We start from the raw sequence: 19,079 nt of genomic DNA on the forward strand, positions 1-19,079 counted from the left end.
CATTGGATTAGTACCTTGTTTTTTTTTCTTCAAGGGCTCTGAAAGACTTTAATGCCTGGCTAGCTCAGTCGGTAGAGCATGAGACTCTTAATCTCAGGGTCGTGGGTTCGAGCCCCACGTCGGGCGATGACTTGACTGAAGCTGTCAGTATGATTTCAGTTAAGCTATTTGTTTGTTGTGCCATTGCACAAGTAAAATGGTGCTCTGGTCATCCTCCAGGCCCCCCCCCCCCCAATAAGCTTCAGTTACTCCACCAGGAATTGGTTGCTAAGAATCACTAAAGGTGTTTGATGATCCTTAAATGAGTAGTTCTTAACGTGCCTGTCAATGTTCAGCAATCATTATGAAACATGCCGATTCTTTGCAAAAAGATCATTGAAAAATGTTTGTATGGACACAGAATTCCTCAGCAAGCTGCATTGGATGAAGGAGACAGAGGCTTACACCTCTCTTTAGCAGAACCTTGGGATAGGGGAAAAACATCAATGACTAGCAAGAACTAAGAACCAAATTAGCTAAACTGCATATAGGGAGTGATGTTATCAAGGTACACCAAGTCACAGATGCTTGCTCAAGACAAGACATTTCACCAAATCTTGCCTTTGATGGTTCAGTGTCGCACTAGCATCCCCTGTTAGCAGAAGGCCTGAGTCACAATGGGTCCCTTTCAAGGAGTCTGTGGGACATGGTATATCCATAAAGAGGCCTGGAAAACTACTGCTCCATTCCCTTCGATAGCTCAGATGGTAGAGCGGAGGACTGTAGATGAAGCGGGACAGGTATCCTTAGGTCGCTGGTTCAATTCCGGCTCGAAGGAAGAGCTTTCACTTAAGGTGGGCTGACTGTCTTTTTTCTTTGGCAAATGGACCTTTGCCTTTCATTGGCTGAAAAAGCAAAAGAGGATCTTTGCGCTCTGCGGGCCACGTGAATACAAACGCATGGGGCTAGTGGCGCAATGGATAACGCATCTGACTACGGATCAGAAGATTCTAGGTTCGACTCCTAGCTAGCTCGGCTTTTGGTCACTTCCACATTGCTAAAATGAGCAATTAGCCAACCCACACTGCAAATCATGAAAATCCCATAAGACACACTCAACAATCACCCTGTTTCTAGACCCAAAGCTTACCCTCACCTTGTCTTTCACAGAAAAGATCTCATCTTCCGTCACATTCGAGTGCCTCTTTCGGCTTTTATGGCCACCATTTTGCACAATCTTTCAGACATCATATTTGCACAAGTGAGCTGTTATCTGATAATCTTCGCTATCTTGTTGCATGCGCCAAAACAATTTCACCAGAAGGTTGAACGTACTCAGCTGTAAACGCAATAGATGTGTCGTTCACATCTCATTGGATTAGTACCTTGTTTTTTTTTCTTCAAGGGCTCTGATAGACTTTAATGCCTGGCTAGCTCAGTCGGTAGAGCATGAGACTCTTAATCTCAGGGTCGTGGGTTCGAGCCCCACGTCGGGCGATGACTTGACTGAAGCTGTCAGTATGATTTCAGTTAAGCTATTTGTTTGTTGTGCCATTGCACAAGTAAAATGGTGCTCTGGTCATCCTCCAGGCCCCCCCCCCCCCAATAAGCTTCAGTTACTCCACCAGGAATTGGTTGCTAAGAATCACTAAAGGTGTTTGATGATCCTTAAATGAGTAGTTCTTAACGTGCCTGTCAATGTTCAGCAATCATTATGAAACAAGCCGATTCTTTGCAAAAAGATCATTGAAAAATGTTTGTATGGACACAGAATTCCTCAGCAAGCTGCATTGGATGAAGGAGACAGAGGCTTACACCTCTCTTTAGCAGAACCTTGGGATAGGGGAAAAACATCAATGACTAGCAAGAACTAAGAACCAAATTAGCTAAACTGCATATAGGGAGTGATGTTATCAAGGTACACCAAGTCACAGATGCTTGCTCAAGACAAGACATTTCACCAAATCTTGCCTTTGATGGTTCAGTGTCGCACTAGCATCCCCTGTTAGCAGAAGGCCTGAGTCACAATGGGTCCCTTTCAAGGAGTCTGTGGGACATGGTATATCCATAAAGAGGCCTGGAAAACTACTGCTCCATTCCCTTCGATAGCTCAGATGGTAGAGCGGAGGACTGTAGATGAAGCGGGACAGGTGTCCTTAGGTCGCTGGTTCAATTCCGCCGCGAAGGAAGAGCTTTCACTTAAGGTGGGCTGACTGTCTTTTTTCTTTGGCAAATGGACCTTTGTCTTTCATTGGCTGAAAAAGCAAACGAGGATCTTTGCGCTCTGCGGGCCACGTGAATACAAACGCATGGGGCTAGTGGCGCAATGGATAATGCATCTGACTACGGATCAGAAGATTCTAGGTTCGACTCCTAGCTAGCTCGGCTTTTGGTCACTTCCACATTGCTAAAATGAGCAATTAGCCAACCCACACTGCAAATCATGAAAATCCCATAAGACACACTCAACAATCACCCTGTTTCTAGACCCAAAGCTTACCCTCACCTTGTCTTTCACAGAAAAGATCTCATCTTCCGTCACATTCGAGTGCCTCTTTCGGCTTTTATGGCCACCATTTTGCACAATCTTTCAGACATCATATTTCCACAAGTGAGCTGTTATCTGATAATCTTCGCTATCTTGTTGCATGCGCCAAAACAATTTCACCAGAAGGTTGAATGTTCTCAGCTGTAAACGCAATAGATGTGTCGTTCACATCTCATTGGATTAGTACCTTGTTTTTTTTTTCTTCAAGGGCTCTGAAAGACTTTCATGCCTGGCTAGCTCAGTCGGTAGAGCATGAGACTCTTAATCTCAGGGTCGTGGGTTCGAGCCCCACGTCGGGCGATGACTTGACTGAAGCTGTCAGTATGATTTCAGTTAAGCTATTTGTTTGTTGTGCCATTGCACAAGTAAAATGGTGCTCTGGTCATCTTCCAAGCCCCCCCCCCCCCCCCCCCCCAATAAGCTTCAGTTACTCCACCAGGAATTGGTTGCTAAGAATCACTAAAGGTGTTTGATGATCCTTAAATGAGTAGTTCTTAACGTGCCTGTCAATGTTCAGCAATCATTATGAAACATGCCAATTCTTTGCAAAAAGATCATTGAAAAATGTTTGTATGGACACAGAATTCCTCAGCAAGCTGCATTGGATGAAGGAGACAGAGGCTTACACCTCTCTTTAGCAGAACCTTGGGATAGGGGAAAAACATCAATGACTAGCAAGAACTAAGAACCAAATTAGCTAAACTGCATATAGGGAGTGATGTTATCAAGGTACACCAAGTCACAGATGCTTGCTCAAGACAAGACATTTCACCAAATCTTGCCTTTGATGGTTCAGTGTCGCACTAGCATCCCCTGTTAGCAGAAGGCCTGAGTCACGATGGGTCCCTTTCAAGGAGTCTGTGGGACATGGTATATCCATAAAGAGGCCTGGAAAACTACTGCTCCATTCCCGTCGATAGCTCAGATGGTAGAGCGGAGGACTGTAGATGAAGCGGGACAGGTGTCCTTAGGTCGCTGGTTCAATTCCGCCGCGAAGGAAGAGCTTTCACTTAAGGTGGGCTGACTGTCTTTTTTCTTTGGCAAATGGACCTTTGTCTTTCATTGGCTGAAAAAGCAAACGAGGATCTTTGCGCTCTGCGGGCCACGTGAATACAAACGCATGGGGCTAGTGGCGCAATGGATAATGCATCTGACTACGGATCAGAAGATTCTAGGTTCGACTCCTAGCTAGCTCGGCTTTTGGTCACTTCCACATTGCTAAAATGAGCAATTAGCCAACCCACACTGCAAATCATGAAAATCCCATAAGACACACTCAACAATCACCCTGTTTCTAGACCCAAAGCTTACCCTCACCTTGTCTTTCACAGAAAAGATCTCATCTTCCGTCACATTCGAGTGCCTCTTTCGGCTTTTATGGCCACCATTTTGCAAAATCTTTCAGACATCATATTTCCACAAGTGAGCTGTTATCTGATAATCTTCGCTATCTTGTTGCATGCGCCAAAACAATTTCACCAGAAGGTTGAATGTACTCAGCTGTAAACGCAATAGATGTGTCGTTCACATCTCATTGGATTAGTACCTTGTTTTTTTTTCTTCAAGGGCTCTGAAAGACTTTCATGCCTGGCTAGCTCAGTCGGTAGAGCATGAGACTCTTAATCTCAGGGTCGTGGGTTCGAGCCCCACGTCGGGCGATGACTTGACTGAAGCTGTCAGTATGATTTCAGTTAAGCTATTTGTTTGTTGTGCCATTGCACAAGTAAAATGGTGCTCTGGTCATCTTCCAAGCCCCCCCCCCCCCCCCCCCCCCCCCAATAAGCTTCAGTTACTCCACCAGGAATTGGTTGCTAAGAATCACTAAAGGTGTTTGATGATCCTTAAATGAGTAGTTCTTAACGTGCCTGTCAATGTTCAGCAATCATTATGAAACATGCCAATTCTTTGCAAAAAGATCATTGAAAAATGTTTGTATGGACACAGAATTCCTCAGCAAGCTGCATTGGATGAAGGAGACAGAGGCTTACACCTCTCTTTAGCAGAACCTTGGGATAGGGGAAAAACATCAATGACTAGCAAGAACTAAGAACCAAATTAGCTAAACTGCATATAGGGAGTGATGTTATCAAGGTACACCAAGTCACAGATGCTTGCTCAAGACAAGACATTTCACCAAATCTTGCCTTTGATGGTTCAGTGTCGCACTAGCATCCCCTGTTAGCAGAAGGCCTGAGTCACAATGGGTCCCTTTCAAGGAGTCTGTGGGACATGGTATATCCATAAAGAGGCCTGGAAAACTACTTCTCCATTCCCTTCGATAGCTCAGATGGTAGAGCGGAGGACTGTAGATGAAGCGGGCCAGGTATCCTTAGTTCGCTGGTTCAATTCCGGCTCAAAGGAAGAGCTTTCACTGAAGGTGGGCTGACTGTCTTTTTTCTTTGGCAAATGGACCTTTGCCTTTCATTGGCTGAAAAAGCAAAAGAGGATCTTTGCACTCTGCGGGCCACGTGAATACAAACGCATGGGGCTAGTGGCGCAATGGATAACGCATCTGACTACGGATCAGAAGATTCTAGGTTCGACTCCTAGCTAGCTCGGCTTTTGGTCACTTCTACATTGCTAAAATGAGCAATTAGCCAACCCACACTGCAAATCGTGAAAATCCCATAAGACACACTCAACAATCACCCTGTTTCTAGACCCAAAGCTTACCCTCACCTTGTCTTTCACAGAAAAGATCTCATCTTCCGTCACATTCGAGTGCCTCCTTCGGCTTTTATGGCCACCATTTTGCACAATCTTTCAGACATCATATTTGCACAAGTGAGCTGTTATCTGATAATCTTCGCTATCTTGTTGCATGCGCCAAAACAATTTCACCAGAAGGTTGAATGTACTCAGCTGTAAACGCAATAGATGTGTCGTTCACATCTCATTGGATTAGTACCTTGTTTTTTTTTCTTCAAGGGCTCTGAAAGACTTTCATGCCTGGCTAGCTCAGTCGGTAGAGCATGAGACTCTTAATCTCAGGGTCGTGGGTTCGAGCCCCACGTCGGGCGATGACTTGACTGAAGCTGTCAGTATGATTTCAGTTAAGCTATTTGTTTGTTGTGCCATTGCACAAGTAAAATGGTGCTCTGGTCATCTTCCAAGCCCCCCCCCCTCCCCAACAATAAGCTTCAGTTACTCCACCAGGAATTGGTTGCTAAGAATCACTAAAGGTGTTTGATGATCCTTAAATGAGTAGTTCTTAACGTGCCTGTCAATGTTCAGCAATCATTATGAAACATGCCGATTCTTTGCAAAAAGATCATTGAAAAATGTTTGTATGGACACAGAATTCCTCAGCAAGCTGCATTGGATGAAGGAGACAGAGGCTTACACCTCTCTTTAGCAGAACCTTGGGATAGGGGAAAAACATCAATGACTAGCAAGAACTAAGAACCAAATTAGCTAAACTGCATATAGGGAGTGATGTTATCAAGGTACACCAAGTCACAGATGCTTGCTCAAGACAAGACATTTCACCAAATCTTGCCTTTGATGGTTCAGTGTCGCACTAGCATCCCCTGTTAGCAGAAGGCCTGAGTCACAATGGGTCCCTTTCAAGGAGTCTGTGGGACATGGTATATCCATAAAGAGGCCTGGAAAACTACTGCTCCATTCCCTTCGATAGCTCACATGGTAGAGCGGAGGACTGTAGTTGAAGCGGGACAGGTATCCTTAGTTCGCTGGTTCAATTCCGGCTCAAAGGAAGAGCTTTCACTTAAGGTGGGCTGACTGTCTTTTTTCTTTGGCAAATGGACCTTTGCCTTTCATTGGCTGAAAAAGCAAAAGAGGATCTTTGCGCTCTGCGGGCCACGTGAATACAAACGCATGGGGCTAGTGGCGCAATGGATAACGCATCTGACTACGGATCAGAAGATTCTAGGTTCGACTCCTAGCTAGCTGGGCTTTTGGTCACTTCTACATTGCTAAAATGAGCAATTAGCCAACCCACACTGCAAATCGTGAAAATCCCATAAGACACACTCAACAATCACCCTGTTTCTAGACCCAAAGCTTACCCTCACCTTGTCTTTCACAGAAAAGATCTCATCTTCCGTCACATTCGAGTGCCTCCTTCGGCTTTTATGGCCACCATTTTGCACAATCTTTCAGACATCATATTTGCACAAGTGAGCTGTTATCTGATAATCTTCGCTATCTTGTTGCATGCGCCAAAACAATTTCACCAGAAGGTTGAATGTACTCAGCTGTAAACGCAATAGATGTGTCGTTCACATCTCATTGGATTAGTACCTTGTTTTTTTTTCTTCAAGGGCTCTGAAAGACTTTCATGCCTGGCTAGCTCAGTCGGTAGAGCATGAGACTCTTAATCTCAGGGTCGTGGGTTCGAGCCCCACGTCGGGCGATGACTTGACTGAAGCTGTCAGTATGATTTCAGTTAAGCTATTTGTTTGTTGTGCCATTGCACAAGTAAAATGGTGCTCTGGTCATCCTCCAGGCCCCCCCCCCCCCCCAATAAGCTTCAGTTACTCCACCAGGAATTGGTTGCTAAGAATCACTAAAGGTGTTTGATGATCCTTAAATGAGTAGTTCTTAACGTGCCTGTCAATGTTCAGCAATCATTATGAAACATGCCGATTCTTTGCAAAAAGATCATTGAAAAATGTTTGTATGGACACAGAATTCCTCAGCAAGCTGCATTGGATGAAGGAGACAGAGGCTTACACCTCTCTTTAGCAGAACCTTGGGATAGGGGAAAAACATCAATGACTAGCAAGAACTAAGAACCAAATTAGCTAAACTGCATATAGGGAGTGATGTTATCAAGGTACACCAAGTCACAGATGCTTGCTCAAGACAAGACATTTCACCAAATCTTGCCTTTGATGGTTCAGTGTCGCACTAGCATCCCCTGTTAGCAGAAGGCCTGAGTCACAATGGGTCCCTTTCAAGGAGTCTGTGGGACATGGTATATCCATAAAGAGGCCTGGAAAACTACTGCTCCATTCCCTTCGATAGCTCAGATGGTAGAGCGGAGGACTGTAGTTGAAGCGGGACAGGTATCCTTAGTTCGCTGGTTCAATTCCGGCTCAAAGGAAGAGCTTTCACTGAAGGTGGGCTGACTGTCTTTTTTCTTTGGCAAATGGACCTTTGCCTTTCATTGGCTGAAAAAGCAAAAGAGGATCTTTGCGCTCTGCGGGCCACGTGAATACAAACGCATGGGGCTAGTGGCGCAATGGATAACGCATCTGACTACGGATCAGAAGATTCTAGGTTCGACTCCTAGCTAGCTCGGCTTTTGGTCACTTCCACATTGCTAAAATGAGCAATTAGCCAACCCACACTGCAAATCATGAAAATCCCATAAGACACACTCAACAATCACCCTGTTTCTAGACCCAAAGCTTACCCTCACCTTGTCTTTCACAGAAAAGATCTCATCTTCCGTCACATTCGAGTGCCTCCTTCGGCTTTTATGGCCACCATTTTGCAAAATCTTTCAGACATCATATTTCCACAAGTGAGCTGTTATCTGATAATCTTCGCTATCTTGTTGCATGCGCCAAAACAATTTCACCAGAAGGTTGAATATACTCAGCTGTAAACGCAATAGATGTGTCGTTCACATCTCATTGGATTAGTACCTTGTTTTTTTTTCTTCAAGGGCTCTGAAAGACTTTCATGCCTGGCTAGCTCAGTCGGTAGAGCATGAGACTCTTAATCTCAGGGTCGTGGGTTCGAGCCCCACGTCGGGCGATGACTTGACTGAAGCTGTCAGTATGATTTCAGTTAAGCTATTTGTTTGTTGTGCCATTGCACAAGTAAAATGGTGCTCTGGTCATCTTCCAAGCCCCCCCCCTCCCCAACAATAAGCTTCAGTTACTCCACCAGGAATTGGTTGCTAAGAATCACTAAAGGTGTTTGATGATCCTTAAATGAGTAGTTCTTAACGTGCCTGTCAATGTTCAGCAATCATTATGAAACATGCCGATTCTTTGCAAAAAGATCATTGAAAAATGTTTGTATGGACACAGAATTCCTCAGCAAGCTGCATTGGATGAAGGAGACAGAGGCTTACACCTCTCTTTAACAGAACCTTGGGATAGGGGAAAAACATCAATGACTAGCAAGAACTAAGAACCAAATTAGCTAAACTGCATATAGGGAGTGATGTTATCAAGGTACACCAAGTCACAGATGCTTGCTCAAGACAAGACATTTCACCAAATCTTGCCTTTGATGGTTCAGTGTCGCACTAGCATCCCCTGTTAGCAGAAGGCCTGAGTCACAATGGGTCCCTTTCAAGGAGTCTGTGGGACATGGTATATCCATAAAGAGGCCTGGAAAACTACTGCTCCATTCCCTTCGATAGCTCAGATGGTAGAGCGGAGGACTGTAGTTGAAGCGGGACAGGTATCCTTAGTTCGCTGGTTCAATTCCGGCTCAAAGGAAGAGCTTTCACTGAAGGTGGGCTGACTGTCTTTTTTCTTTGGCAAATGGACCTTTGCCTTTCATTGGCTGAAAAAGCAAAAGAGGATCTTTGCGCTCTGCGGGCCACGTGAATACAAACGCATGGGGCTAGTGGCGCAATGGATAACGCATCTGACTACGGATCAGAAGATTCTAGGTTCGACTCCTAGCTAGCTCGGCTTTTGGTCACTTCCACATTGCTAAAATGAGCAATTAGCCAACCCACACTGCAAATCATGAAAATCCCATAAGACACACTCAACAATCACCCTGTTTCTAGACCCAAAGCTTACCCTCACCTTGTCTTTCACAGAAAAGATCTCATCTTCCGTCACATTCGAGTGCCTCTTTCGGCTTTTATGGCCACCATTTTGCAAAATCTTTCAGACATCATATTTCCACAAGTGAGCTGTTATCTGATAATCTTCGCTATCTTGTTGCATGCGCCAAAACAATTTCACCAGAAGGTTGAATGTACTCAGCTGTAAACGCAATAGATGTGTCGTTCACATCTCATTGGATTAGTACCTTGTTTTTTTTTCTTCAAGGGCTCTGAAAGACTTTCATGCCTGGCTAGCTCAGTCGGTAGAGCATGAGACTCTTAATCTCAGGGTCGTGGGTTCGAGCCCCACGTCGGGCGATGACTTGACTGAAGCTGTCAGTATGATTTCAGTTAAGCTATTTGTTTGTTGTGCCATTGCACAAGTAAAATGGTGCTCTGGTCATCCTCCAGGCCCCCCCCCCCAATAAGCTTCAGTTACTCCACCAGGAATTGGTTGCTAAGAATCACTAAAGGTGTTTGATGATCCTTAAATGAGTAGTTCTTAACGTGCCTGTCAATGTTCAGCAATCATTATGAAACATGCCGATTCTTTGCAAAAAGATCATTGAAAAATGTTTGTATGGACACAGAATTCCTCAGCAAGCTGCATTGGATGAAGGAGACAGAGGCTTACACCTCTCTTTAGCAGAACCTTGGGATAGGGGAAAAACATCAATGACTAGCAAGAACTAAGAACCAAATTAGCTAAACTGCATATAGGGAGTGATGTTATCAAGGTACACCAAGTCACAGATGCTTGCTCAAGACAAGACATTTCACCAAATCTTGCCTTTGATGGTTCAGTGTCGCACTAGCATCCCCTGTTAGCAGAAGGCCTGAGTCACAATGGGTCCCTTTCAAGGAGTCTGTGGGACATGGTATATCCATAAAGAGGCCTGGAAAACTACTGCTCCATTCCCTTCGATAGCTCAGATGGTAGAGCGGAGGACTGTAGATGAAGCGGGACAGGTATCCTTAGGTCGCTGGTTCAATTCCGGCTCGAAGGAAGAGCTTTCACTTAAGGTGGGCTCACTGTCTTTTTTCTTTGGCAAATGGACCTTTGCCTTTCATTGGCTGAAAAAGCAAAAGAGGATCTTTGCGCTCTGCGGGCCACGTGAATACAAACGCATGGGTCTAGTGGCGCAATGGATAACGCATCTGACTACGGATCAGAAGATTCTAGGTTCGACTCCTAGCTAGCTCGGCTTTTGGTCACTTCCACATTGCTAAAATGAGCAATTAGCCAACCCACACTGCAAATCATGAAAATCCCATAAGACACACTCAACAATCACCCTGTTTCTAGACCCAAAGCTTACCCTCACCTTGTCTTTCACAGAAAAGATCTCATCTTCCGTCACATTCGAGTGCCTCTTTCGGCTTTTATGGCCACCATTTTGCAAAATCTTTCAGACATCATATTTCCACAAGTGAGCTGTAATCTGATAATCTTCGCTATCTTGTTGCATGCGCCAAAACAATTTCACCAGAAGGTTGAATGTACTCAGCTGTAAACGCAATAGATGTGTCGTTCACATCTCATTGGATTAGTACCTTGTTTTTTTTTCTTCAAGGGCTCTGAAAGACTTTCATGCCTGGCTAGCTCAGTCGGTAGAGCATGAGACTCTTAATCTCAGGGTCGTGGGTTCGAGCCCCACGTCGGGCGATGACTTGACTGAAGCTGTCAGTATGATTTCAGTTAAGCTATTTGTTTGTTGTGCCATTGCACAAGTAAAATGGTGCTCTGGTCATCTTCCAAGCCCCCCCTCCCCAACAATAAGCTTCAGTTACTCCACCAGGAATTGGTTGCTAAGAATCACTAAAGGTGTTTGATGATCCTTAAATGAGTAGTTCTTAACGTGCCTGTCAATGTTCAGCAATCATTATGAAACATGCCAATTCTTTGCAAAAAGATCATTGAAAAATGTTTGTATGGACACAGAATTCCTCAGCAAGCTGCATTGGATGAAGGAGACAGAGGCTTACACCTCTCTTTAGCAGAACCTTGGGATAGGGGAAAAACATCAATGACTAGCAAGAACTAAGAACCAAATTAGCTAAACTGCATATAGGGAGTGATGTTATCAAGGTACACCAAGTCACAGATGCTTGCTCAAGACAAGACATTTCACCAAATCTTGCCTTTGATGGTTCAGTGTCGCACTAGCATCCCCTGTTAGCAGAAGGCCTGAGTCACAATGGGTCCCTTTCAAGGAGTCTGTGGGACATGGTATATCCATAAAGAGGCCTGGAAAACTACTGCTCCATTCCCTTCGATAGCTCAGATGGTAGAGCGGAGGACTGTAGATGAAGCGGGACAGGTATCCTTAGGTCGCTGGTTCAATTCCGGCTCGAAGGAAGAGCTTTCACTTAAGGTGGGCTCACTGTCTTTTTTCTTTGGCAAATGGACCTTTGCCTTTCATTGGCTGAAAAAGCAAAAGAGGATCTTTGCGCTCTGCGGGCCACGTGAATACAAACGCATGGGGCTAGTGGCGCAATGGATAACGCATCTGACTACGGATCAGAAGATTCTAGGTTCGACTCCTAGCTAGCTCGGCTTTTGGTCACTTCTACATTGCTAAAATGAGCAATTAGCCAACCCACACTGCAAATCGTGAAAATCCCATAAGACACACTCAACAATCACCCTGTTTCTAGACCCAAAGCTTACCCTCACCTTGTCTTTCACAGAAAACATCTCATCTTCCGTCACATTCGAGTGCCTCTTTCGGCTTTTATGGCCACCATTTTGCACAATCTTTCAGACATCATATTTGCACAAGTGAGCTGTTATCTGATAATCTTCGCTATCTTGTTGCATGCGCCAAAATAATTTCACCAGAAGGTTGAATGTACTCAGCTGTAAACGCAATAGATGTGTCGTTCACATCTCATTGGATTAGTACCTTGTTTTTTTTTCTTCAAGGGCTCTGAAAGACTTTCATGCCTGGCTAGCTCAGTCGGTAGAGCATGAGACTCTTAATCTCAGGGTCGTGGGTTCGAGCCCCACGTCGGGCGATGACTTGACTGAAGCTGTCAGTATGATTTCAGTTAAGCTATTTGTTTGTTGTGCCATTGCACAAGTAAAATGGTGCTCTGGTCATCTTCCAAGCCCCCCCTCCCCAACAATAAGCTTCAGTTACTCCACCAGGAATTGGTTGCTAAGAATCACTAAAGGTGTTTGATGATCCTTAAATGAGTAGTTCTTAACGTGCCTGTCAATGTTCAGCAATCATTATGAAACATGCCAATTCTTTGCAAAAAGATCATTGAAAAATGTTTGTATGGACACAGAATTCCTCAGCAAGCTGCATTGGATGAAGGAGACAGAGGCTTACACCTCTCTTTAGCAGAACCTTGGGATAGGGGAAAAACATCAATGACTAGCAAGAACTAAGAACCAAATTAGCTAAACTGCATATAGGGAGTGATGTTATCAAGGTACACCAAGTCACAGATGCTTGCTCAAGACAAGACATTTCACCAAATCTTGCCTTTGATGGTTCAGTGTCGCACTAGCATCCCCTGTTAGCAGAAGGCCTGAGTCACAATGGGTCCCTTTCAAGGAGTCTGTGGGACATGGTATATCCATAAAGAGGCCTGGAAAACTACTGCTCCATTCCCTTCGATAGCTCAGATGGTAGAGCGGAGGACTGTAGATGAAGCGGGACAGGTATCCTTAGGTCGCTGGTTCAATTCCGGCTCGAAGGAAGAGCTTTCACTTAAGGTGGGCTGACTGTCTTTTTTCTTTGGCAAATGGACCTTTGCCTTTCATTGGCTGAAAAAGCAAAAGAGGATCTTTGCGCTCTGCGGGCCACGTGAATACAAACGCATGGGGCTAGTGGCGCAATGGATAACGCATCTGACTACGGATCAGAAGATTCTAGGTTCGACTCCTAGCTAGCTCGGCTTTTGGTCACTTCCACATTGCTAAAATGAGCAATTAGCCAACCCACACTGCAAATCGTGAAAATCCCATAAGACACACTCAACAATCACCCTGTTTCTAGACCCAAAGCTTACCCTCACCTTGTCTTTCACAGAAAAGATCTCATCTTCCGTCACATTCGAGTGCCTCTTTCGGCTTTTATGGCCACCATTTTGCAAAATCTTTCAGACATCATATTTCCACAAGTGAGCTGTTATCTGATAATCTTCGCTATCTTGTTGCATGCGCCAAAACAATTTCACCAGAAGGTTGAATGTACTCAGCTGTAAACGCAATAGATGTGTCGTTCACATCTCATTGGATTAGTACCTTGTTTTTTTTTTTCTTCAAGGGCTCTGAAAGACTTTCATGCCTGGCTAGCTCAGTCGGTAGAGCATGAGACTCTTAATCTCAGGGTCGTGGGTTCGAGCCCCACGTCGGGCGATGACTTGACTGAAGCTGTCAGTATGATTTCAGTTAAGCTATTTGTTTGTTGTGCCATTGCACAAGTAAAATGGTGCTCTGGTCATCTTCCAAGCCCCCCCCTCCCCAACAATAAGCTTCAGTTACTCCACCAGGAATTGGTTGCTAAGAATCACTAAAGGTGTTTGATGATCCTTAAATGAGTAGTTCTTAACGTGCCTGTCAATGTTCAGCAATCATTATGAAACATGCCGATTCTTTGCAAAAAGATCATTGAAAAATGTTTGTATGGACACAGAATTCCTCAGCAAGCTGCATTGGATGAAGGAGACAGAGGCTTACACCTCTCTTTAACAGAACCTTGGGATAGGGGAAAAACATCAATGACTAGCAATAACTAAGAACCAAATTAGCTAAACTGCATATAGGGAGTGATGTTATCAAGGTACACCAAGTCACAGATGCTTGCTCAAGACAAGACATTTCACCAAATCTTGCCTTTGATGGTTCAGTGTCGCACTAGCATCCCCTGTTAGCAGAAGGCCTGAGTCACAATGGGTCCCTTTCAAGGAGTCTGTGGGACATGGTATATCCATAAAGAGGCCTGGAAAACTACTGCTCCATTCCCTTCGATAGCTCAGATGGTAGAGCGGAGGACTGTAGTTGAAGCGGGACAGGTATCCTTAGTTCGCTGGTTCAATTCCGGCTCAAAGGAAGAGCTTTCACTGAAGGTGGGCTGACTGTCTTTTTTCTTTGGCAAATGGACCTTTGCCTTTCATTGGCTGAAAAAGCAAAAGAGGATCTTTGCGCTCTGCGGGCCACGTGAATACAAACGCATGGGGCTAGTGGCGCAATGGATAACGCATCTGACTACGGATCAGAAGATTCTAGGTTCGACTCCTAGCTAGCTCGGCTTTTGGTCACTTCCACATTGCTAAAATGAGCAATTGGCCAACCCACACTGCAAATCATGAAAATCCCATAAGACACACTCAACAATCACCCTGTTTCTAGACCCAAAGCTTACCCTCACCTTGTCTTTCACAGAAAAGATCTCATCTTCCGTCACATTCGAGTGCCTCTTTCGGCTTTTATGGCCACCATTTTGCAAAATCTTTCAGACATCATATTTCCACAAGTGAGCTGTTATCTGATAATCTTCGCTATCTTGTTGCATGCGCCAAAACAATTTCACCAGAAGGTTGAATGTACTCAGCTGTAAACGCAATAGATGTGTCGTTCACATCTCATTGGATTAGTACCTTGTTTTTTTTTTCTTCAAGGGCTCTGAAAGACTTTCATGCCTGGCTAGCTCAGTCGGTAGAGCATGAGACTCTTAATCTCAGGGTCGTGGGTTCGAGCCCCACGTCGGGCGATGACTTGACTGAAGCTGTCAGTATGATTTCAGTTAAGCTATTTGTTTGTTGTGCCATTGCACAAGTAAAATGGTGCTCTGGTCATCCTCCAGCCCCCCCCCCCCAATAAGCTTCAGTTACTCCACCAGGAATTGGTTGCTAAGAATCACTAAAGGTGTTTGATGATCCTTAAATGAGTAGTTCTTAACGTGTCTGTCAATGTTCAGCAATCATTATGAAACATGCCGATTCTTTGCAAAAAGATCATTGAAAAATGTTTGTATGGACACAGAATTCCTCAGCAAGCTGCATTGGATGAAGGAGACAGAGGCTTACACCTCTCTTTAACAGAACCTTGGGATAGGGGAAAAACATCAATGACTAGCAAGAACTAAGAACCAAATTAGCTAAACTGCATATAGGGAGTGATGTTATCAAGGTACACCAAGTCACAGATGCTTGCTCAAGACAAGACATTTCACCAAATCTTGCCTTTGATGGTTCAGTGTCGCACTAGCATCCCCTGTTAGCAGAAGGCCTGAGTCACAATGGGTCCCTTTCAAGGAGTCTGTGGGACATGGTATATCCATAAAGAGGCCTGGAAAACTACTGCTCCATTCCCTTCGATAGCTCAGATGGTAGAGCGGAGGACTGTAGTTGAAGCGGGACAGGTATCCTTAGTTCGCTGGTTCAATTCCGGCTCAAAGGAAGAGCTTTCACTGAAGGTGGGCTGACTGTCTTTTTTCTTTGGCAAATGGACCTTTGCCTTTCATTGGCTGAAAAAGCAAAAGAGGATCTTTGCGCTCTGCGGGCCACGTGAATACAAACGCATGGGGCTAGTGGCGCAATGGATAACGCATCTGACTACGGATCAGAAGATTCTAGGTTCGACTCCTAGCTAGCTCGGCTTTTGGTCACTTCCACATTGCTAAAATGAGCAATTAGCCAACCCACACTGCAAATCATGAAAATCCCATAAGACACACTCAACAATCACCCTGTTTCTAGACCCAAAGCTTACCCTCACCTTGTCTTTCACAGAAAAGATCACATCTTCCGTCACATTCGAGTGCCTCTTTCGGCTTTTATGGCCACCATTTTGCAAAATCTTTCAGACTTCATATTTGCACAAGTGAGCTGTTATCTGATAATCTTCGCTATCTTGTTGCATGCGCCAAAACAATTTCACCAGAAGGTTGAACGTACTCAGCTGTAAACGCAATAGATGTGTCGTTCACATCTCATTGGATTAGTACCTTGTTTTTTTTTCTTCAAGGGCTGTGAAAGACTTTCATGCCTGGCTAGCTCAGTCGGTAGAGCATTAGACTCTTAATCTCAGGGTCGTGGGTTCGAGCCCCACGTCGGGCGATGACTTGACTGAAGCTGTCAGTATGATTTCAGTTAAGCTATTTGTTTGTTGTGCCATTGCACAAGTAAAATGGTGCTCTGGTCATCCTCCAATCCCCCCCCCCCCCCCCAATAAGCTTCAGTTACTCCACCAGGAATTGGTTGCTAAGAATCACTAAAGGTGTTTGATGATCCTTAAATGAGTAGTTCTTAACGTGCCTGTCAATGTTCAGCAATCATTATGAAACATGCCGATTCTTTGCAAAAAGATCATTGAAAAATGTTTGTATGGACACAGAATTCCTCAGCAAGCTGCATTGGATGAAGGAGACAGAGGCTTACACCTCTCTTTAGCAGAACCTTGGGATAGGGGAAAAACATCAATGACTAGCAAGAACTAAGAACCAAATTAGCTAAACTGCATATAGGGAGTGATGTTATCAAGGTACACCAAGTCACAGATGCTTGCTCAAGACAAGACATTTCACCAAATCTTGCCTTTGATGGTTCAGTGTCGCACTAGCATCCCCTGTTAGCAGAAGGCCTGAGTCACAATGGGTCCCTTTCAAGGAGTCTGTGGGACATGGTATATCCATAAAGAGGCCTGGAAAACTACTGCTCCATTCCCTTCGATAGCTCAGATGGTAGAGCGGAGGACTGTAGATGAAGCGGGACAGATATCCTTAGGTCGCTGGTTCAATTCCGGCTCGAAGGAAGAGCTTTCACTTAAGGTGGGCTGACTGTCTTTTTTCTTTGGCAAATGGACCTTTGCCTTTCATTGGCTGAAAAAGCAAAAGAGGATCTTTGCGCTCTGCGGGCCACGTGAATACAAACGCATGGGGCTAGTGGCGCAATGGATAACGCATCTGACTACGGATCAGAAGATTCTAGGTTCGACTCCTAGCTAGCTCGGCTTTTGGTCACTTCCACATTGCTAAAATGAGCAATTAGCCAACCCACACTGCAAATCATGAAAATCCCATAAAACACACTCAACAATCACCCTGTTTCTAGACCCAAAGCTTACCCTCACCTTGTCTTTCACAGAAAAGATCTCATCTTCCGTCACATTCGAGTGCCTCTTTCGGCTTTTATGGACACCATTTTGCACAATCTTTCAGACATCATATTTGCACAAGTGAGCTGTTATCTGATAATCTTCGCTATCTTGTTGCATGCGCCAAAACAATTTCACCAGAAGGTTGAACGTACTCAGCTGTAAACGCAATAGATGTGTCGTTCACATCTCATTGGATTAGTACCTTGGTTTTTTTTCTTCAAGGGCTCTGAAAGACTTTCATGCCTGGCTAGCTCAGTCGGTAGAGCATGAGACTCTTAATCTCAGGGTCGTGGGTTCGAGCCCCACGTCGGGCGATGACTTGACTGAAGCTGTCAGTATGATTTCAGTTAAGCTATTTGTTTGTTGTGCCATTGCACAAGTAAAATGGTGCTCTGGTCATCCTCCAGCCCCCCCCCCCCCCCCCCCCCCCCCCAATAAGCTTCAGTTACTCCACCAGGAATTGGTTGCTAAGAATCACTAAAGGTGTTTGATGATCCTTAAATGAGTAGTTCTTAACGTGCCTGTCAATGTTCAGCAATCATTATGAAACATGCCAATTCTTTGCAAAAAGATCATTGAAAAATGTTTGTATGGACACAGAATTCCTCAGCAAGCTGCATTGGATGAAGGAGACAGAGGCTTACACCTCTCTTTAGCAGAACCTTGGGATAGGGGAAAAACATCAATGACTAGCAAGAACTAAGAACCAAATTAGCTAAACTGCATATAGGGAGTGATGTTATCAAGGTACACCAAGTCACAGATGCTTGCTCAAGACAAGACATTTCACCAAATCTTGCCTTTGATGGTTCAGTGTCGCACTAGCATCCCCTGTTAGCAGAAGGCCTGAGTCACAATGGGTCCCTTTCAAGGAGTCTGTGGGACATGGTATATCCATAAAGAGGCCTGGAAAACTACTGCTCCATTCCCTTCGATAGCTCAGATGGTAGAGCGGAGGACTGTAGATGAAGCGGGACAGGTATCCTTAGGTCGCTGGTTCAATTCCGGCTCGAAGGAAGAGCTTTCACTTAAGGTGGGCTGACTGTCTTTTTTCTTTGGCAAATGGACCTTTGCCTTTCATTGGCTGAAAAAGCAAAAGAGGATCTTTGCGCTCTGCGGGCCACGTGAATACAAACGCATGGGGCTAGTGGCGCAATGGATAACGCATCTGACTACGGATCAGAAGATTCTAGGTTCGACTCCTAGCTAGCTCGGCTTTTGGTCACTTCCACATTGCTAAAATGAGCAATTAGCCAACCCACACTGCAAATCATGAAAATCCCATAAGACACACTCAACAATCACCCTGTTTCTAGACCCAAAGCTTACCCTCACCTTGTCTTTCACAGAAAACATCTCATCTTCCGTCACATTCGAGTGCCTCTTTCGGCTTTTATGGCCACCATTTTGCAAAATCTTTCAGACATCATATTTCCACAAGTGAGCTGTTATCTGATAATCTTCGCTATCTTGTTGCATGCGCCAAAACAATTTCACCAGAAGGTTGAATGTACTCAGCTGTAAACGCAATAGATGTGTCGTTCACATCTCATTGGATTAGTACCTTGTTTTTTTTTCTTCAAGGGCTCTGAAAGACTTTCATGCCTGGCTAGCTCAGTCGGTAGAGCATGAGACTCTTAATCTCAGGGTCGTGGGTTCGAGCCCCACGTCGGGCG

At 44.7% G+C, this 19,079-nt stretch overlaps 35 non-coding genes across 35 annotated transcripts; all 35 read left to right on the forward strand.

Moving 5' to 3' along the window:
* The first annotated feature begins 53 nt into the window (after positions 1-53).
* Positions 54-126, forward strand: trnak-cuu (transfer RNA lysine (anticodon CUU)). The gene has a single exon. It is a non-coding gene; the product is annotated as a tRNA-Lys (tRNA).
* A 602-nt stretch (positions 127-728) lies between these two features.
* Positions 729-817, forward strand: trnay-gua (transfer RNA tyrosine (anticodon GUA)). The gene is given in 2 exon segments: positions 729-765; positions 782-817. It is a non-coding gene; the product is annotated as a tRNA-Tyr (tRNA).
* A 124-nt stretch (positions 818-941) lies between these two features.
* Positions 942-1,014, forward strand: trnar-acg (transfer RNA arginine (anticodon ACG)). The gene has a single exon. It is a non-coding gene; the product is annotated as a tRNA-Arg (tRNA).
* Positions 1,015-1,403: 389 nt separating this feature from the next.
* Positions 1,404-1,476, forward strand: trnak-cuu (transfer RNA lysine (anticodon CUU)). Its single transcript has one exon. It is a non-coding gene; the product is annotated as a tRNA-Lys (tRNA).
* Positions 1,477-2,291: 815 nt separating this feature from the next.
* trnar-acg (transfer RNA arginine (anticodon ACG)) lies at positions 2,292-2,364 on the forward strand. Its single transcript has one exon. It is a non-coding gene; the product is annotated as a tRNA-Arg (tRNA).
* Positions 2,365-2,754: 390 nt separating this feature from the next.
* Positions 2,755-2,827, forward strand: trnak-cuu (transfer RNA lysine (anticodon CUU)). The gene has a single exon. It is a non-coding gene; the product is annotated as a tRNA-Lys (tRNA).
* An 823-nt stretch (positions 2,828-3,650) lies between these two features.
* trnar-acg (transfer RNA arginine (anticodon ACG)) lies at positions 3,651-3,723 on the forward strand. Its single transcript has one exon. It is a non-coding gene; the product is annotated as a tRNA-Arg (tRNA).
* Positions 3,724-4,112: 389 nt separating this feature from the next.
* On the forward strand, positions 4,113-4,185 carry trnak-cuu (transfer RNA lysine (anticodon CUU)). The gene has a single exon. It is a non-coding gene; the product is annotated as a tRNA-Lys (tRNA).
* An 827-nt stretch (positions 4,186-5,012) lies between these two features.
* trnar-acg (transfer RNA arginine (anticodon ACG)) lies at positions 5,013-5,085 on the forward strand. The gene has a single exon. It is a non-coding gene; the product is annotated as a tRNA-Arg (tRNA).
* Positions 5,086-5,474: 389 nt separating this feature from the next.
* trnak-cuu (transfer RNA lysine (anticodon CUU)) lies at positions 5,475-5,547 on the forward strand. Its single transcript has one exon. It is a non-coding gene; the product is annotated as a tRNA-Lys (tRNA).
* An 820-nt stretch (positions 5,548-6,367) lies between these two features.
* Positions 6,368-6,440, forward strand: trnar-acg (transfer RNA arginine (anticodon ACG)). The gene has a single exon. It is a non-coding gene; the product is annotated as a tRNA-Arg (tRNA).
* Positions 6,441-6,829: 389 nt separating this feature from the next.
* trnak-cuu (transfer RNA lysine (anticodon CUU)) lies at positions 6,830-6,902 on the forward strand. Its single transcript has one exon. It is a non-coding gene; the product is annotated as a tRNA-Lys (tRNA).
* Positions 6,903-7,719: 817 nt separating this feature from the next.
* Positions 7,720-7,792, forward strand: trnar-acg (transfer RNA arginine (anticodon ACG)). The gene has a single exon. It is a non-coding gene; the product is annotated as a tRNA-Arg (tRNA).
* Positions 7,793-8,181: 389 nt separating this feature from the next.
* On the forward strand, positions 8,182-8,254 carry trnak-cuu (transfer RNA lysine (anticodon CUU)). The gene has a single exon. It is a non-coding gene; the product is annotated as a tRNA-Lys (tRNA).
* Positions 8,255-9,073: 819 nt separating this feature from the next.
* Positions 9,074-9,146, forward strand: trnar-acg (transfer RNA arginine (anticodon ACG)). Its single transcript has one exon. It is a non-coding gene; the product is annotated as a tRNA-Arg (tRNA).
* Positions 9,147-9,535: 389 nt separating this feature from the next.
* trnak-cuu (transfer RNA lysine (anticodon CUU)) lies at positions 9,536-9,608 on the forward strand. Its single transcript has one exon. It is a non-coding gene; the product is annotated as a tRNA-Lys (tRNA).
* A 600-nt stretch (positions 9,609-10,208) lies between these two features.
* Positions 10,209-10,297, forward strand: trnay-gua (transfer RNA tyrosine (anticodon GUA)). The gene is given in 2 exon segments: positions 10,209-10,245; positions 10,262-10,297. It is a non-coding gene; the product is annotated as a tRNA-Tyr (tRNA).
* A 123-nt stretch (positions 10,298-10,420) lies between these two features.
* Positions 10,421-10,494, forward strand: trnar-acg (transfer RNA arginine (anticodon ACG)). Its single transcript has one exon. It is a non-coding gene; the product is annotated as a tRNA-Arg (tRNA).
* A 389-nt stretch (positions 10,495-10,883) lies between these two features.
* trnak-cuu (transfer RNA lysine (anticodon CUU)) lies at positions 10,884-10,956 on the forward strand. Its single transcript has one exon. It is a non-coding gene; the product is annotated as a tRNA-Lys (tRNA).
* A 604-nt stretch (positions 10,957-11,560) lies between these two features.
* On the forward strand, positions 11,561-11,649 carry trnay-gua (transfer RNA tyrosine (anticodon GUA)). Its single transcript is given in 2 exon segments — positions 11,561-11,597; positions 11,614-11,649. It is a non-coding gene; the product is annotated as a tRNA-Tyr (tRNA).
* Positions 11,650-11,773: 124 nt separating this feature from the next.
* Positions 11,774-11,846, forward strand: trnar-acg (transfer RNA arginine (anticodon ACG)). Its single transcript has one exon. It is a non-coding gene; the product is annotated as a tRNA-Arg (tRNA).
* Positions 11,847-12,235: 389 nt separating this feature from the next.
* Positions 12,236-12,308, forward strand: trnak-cuu (transfer RNA lysine (anticodon CUU)). The gene has a single exon. It is a non-coding gene; the product is annotated as a tRNA-Lys (tRNA).
* Positions 12,309-12,912: 604 nt separating this feature from the next.
* On the forward strand, positions 12,913-13,001 carry trnay-gua (transfer RNA tyrosine (anticodon GUA)). Its single transcript is given in 2 exon segments — positions 12,913-12,949; positions 12,966-13,001. It is a non-coding gene; the product is annotated as a tRNA-Tyr (tRNA).
* Positions 13,002-13,125: 124 nt separating this feature from the next.
* On the forward strand, positions 13,126-13,198 carry trnar-acg (transfer RNA arginine (anticodon ACG)). Its single transcript has one exon. It is a non-coding gene; the product is annotated as a tRNA-Arg (tRNA).
* Positions 13,199-13,589: 391 nt separating this feature from the next.
* trnak-cuu (transfer RNA lysine (anticodon CUU)) lies at positions 13,590-13,662 on the forward strand. Its single transcript has one exon. It is a non-coding gene; the product is annotated as a tRNA-Lys (tRNA).
* Positions 13,663-14,480: 818 nt separating this feature from the next.
* trnar-acg (transfer RNA arginine (anticodon ACG)) lies at positions 14,481-14,553 on the forward strand. Its single transcript has one exon. It is a non-coding gene; the product is annotated as a tRNA-Arg (tRNA).
* Positions 14,554-14,943: 390 nt separating this feature from the next.
* On the forward strand, positions 14,944-15,016 carry trnak-cuu (transfer RNA lysine (anticodon CUU)). Its single transcript has one exon. It is a non-coding gene; the product is annotated as a tRNA-Lys (tRNA).
* An 813-nt stretch (positions 15,017-15,829) lies between these two features.
* On the forward strand, positions 15,830-15,902 carry trnar-acg (transfer RNA arginine (anticodon ACG)). Its single transcript has one exon. It is a non-coding gene; the product is annotated as a tRNA-Arg (tRNA).
* A 389-nt stretch (positions 15,903-16,291) lies between these two features.
* On the forward strand, positions 16,292-16,364 carry trnak-cuu (transfer RNA lysine (anticodon CUU)). The gene has a single exon. It is a non-coding gene; the product is annotated as a tRNA-Lys (tRNA).
* A 605-nt stretch (positions 16,365-16,969) lies between these two features.
* Positions 16,970-17,058, forward strand: trnay-gua (transfer RNA tyrosine (anticodon GUA)). The gene is given in 2 exon segments: positions 16,970-17,006; positions 17,023-17,058. It is a non-coding gene; the product is annotated as a tRNA-Tyr (tRNA).
* Positions 17,059-17,182: 124 nt separating this feature from the next.
* trnar-acg (transfer RNA arginine (anticodon ACG)) lies at positions 17,183-17,255 on the forward strand. Its single transcript has one exon. It is a non-coding gene; the product is annotated as a tRNA-Arg (tRNA).
* Positions 17,256-17,644: 389 nt separating this feature from the next.
* trnak-cuu (transfer RNA lysine (anticodon CUU)) lies at positions 17,645-17,717 on the forward strand. The gene has a single exon. It is a non-coding gene; the product is annotated as a tRNA-Lys (tRNA).
* A 614-nt stretch (positions 17,718-18,331) lies between these two features.
* On the forward strand, positions 18,332-18,420 carry trnay-gua (transfer RNA tyrosine (anticodon GUA)). The gene is given in 2 exon segments: positions 18,332-18,368; positions 18,385-18,420. It is a non-coding gene; the product is annotated as a tRNA-Tyr (tRNA).
* Positions 18,421-18,544: 124 nt separating this feature from the next.
* On the forward strand, positions 18,545-18,617 carry trnar-acg (transfer RNA arginine (anticodon ACG)). Its single transcript has one exon. It is a non-coding gene; the product is annotated as a tRNA-Arg (tRNA).
* A 389-nt stretch (positions 18,618-19,006) lies between these two features.
* trnak-cuu (transfer RNA lysine (anticodon CUU)) lies at positions 19,007-19,079 on the forward strand. The gene has a single exon. It is a non-coding gene; the product is annotated as a tRNA-Lys (tRNA).

Source organism: Oryzias latipes, chromosome 6 (genome assembly GCF_053564925.1).
Source record: "Oryzias latipes strain Hd-rR chromosome 6, Olatipes_Hd-rR_3.1".
NCBI classification, from domain to species: Eukaryota; Metazoa; Chordata; class Actinopteri; order Beloniformes; family Adrianichthyidae; genus Oryzias; species Oryzias latipes.